The sequence below is a fragment of the Asparagus officinalis genome, chromosome 8 (genome assembly GCF_001876935.1).
Source record: "Asparagus officinalis chromosome 8, Aspof.V1, whole genome shotgun sequence".
NCBI lineage: Eukaryota > Viridiplantae > Streptophyta > Magnoliopsida > Asparagales > Asparagaceae > Asparagus > Asparagus officinalis.
Genome location: NC_033801.1, coordinates 30,697,812 through 30,698,945, shown reverse-complemented (window position 1 = coordinate 30,698,945; position 1,134 = coordinate 30,697,812).

Below are 1,134 nucleotides of genomic sequence, written 5' to 3'. Positions count from 1 at the left end.
ATATCTTCATATAATCCACTTATTCCAGCTGTTAGAATCCCTTCACGACTAATTTGACCTTGTACCTCTTGCTTCCATCACTCTCCTGCTTGACCCGATAGGCCGATTTGTTATGTAAGGCTTTCTTCTGCGCAGGTAGATGGGCTAACTCCTATGTTTCATTAGTGTGTAGAGAATCCATCTCTTCTTACATCGCATGCTCCCACTGTTGAGATTCACTAGCTTGCATAGCCTCTTAATAGCACTTCGGTTCTACGCTATCTGTCAAAAACAAATAATCTAGTGATGAAAGATATTTGGGATTCAGTTTGGATACCCTCGATGACCTCCTAAGCTCCACTCCCCGGGTAGTAGTCTCTGCACCTGGAGTCTCCTCCGTTCTTTGGTCAGAACTAACACTATCTCCCCCATCTAGAAGTCCTCTAAATCCATGTACTCAGATTCCCTTGCATCCTTAGTGCTGCTCCTACTGCTTTGGCTATTCTTGATATTATCTCTGTCCTTGTACATCACTTTCTTATTGAATATCACATCTCTGCTCCTGATGATTTTCCTATTCTTCTTATTTCAAAGATGATACCCAAACTCATCAATGCCGTATCTAATGAATTAACACTTCTGTGACTTAGCTTTTAGCTTGTCCCTAATATGGTCACTGATATGAACATATGCCACGCAGCCAAATACTCGCAAGTGTGAGAGATTAACCTTCTTGTCACTCCAAACTTCTTCTAGAATCCCAAAATCTAATAGAACTGATGGCCCATGATTAATTAGATAAGCTGTTGCATGCACCGTGTCTGCCCAAAATATCTTAGATAGACCTGCATATAAACGCATGCTCCTCACACGCTTTGTCAATATCTTGTTCATCCTCTCTGCAACGTCATTCTGTTGCGGCATCCCTAGAGTAGTCCTCTCTAAATGAATCACATTTACAGCACACAACCTCTTGAACTCCTCCAGGTCGTATTCTCCATCGTTGTCCAATCTCAGACATTTCACCTTCAGATCTGTCTCGTTCTCTATCATGAATTTTCACTTCTTGAAGATCTCGAACACCTCTGACTTGTGATTCATGAAGTATACTCACACCTTCATTGAGTGATCGTCGATAAAGGTGACATAGTAAGC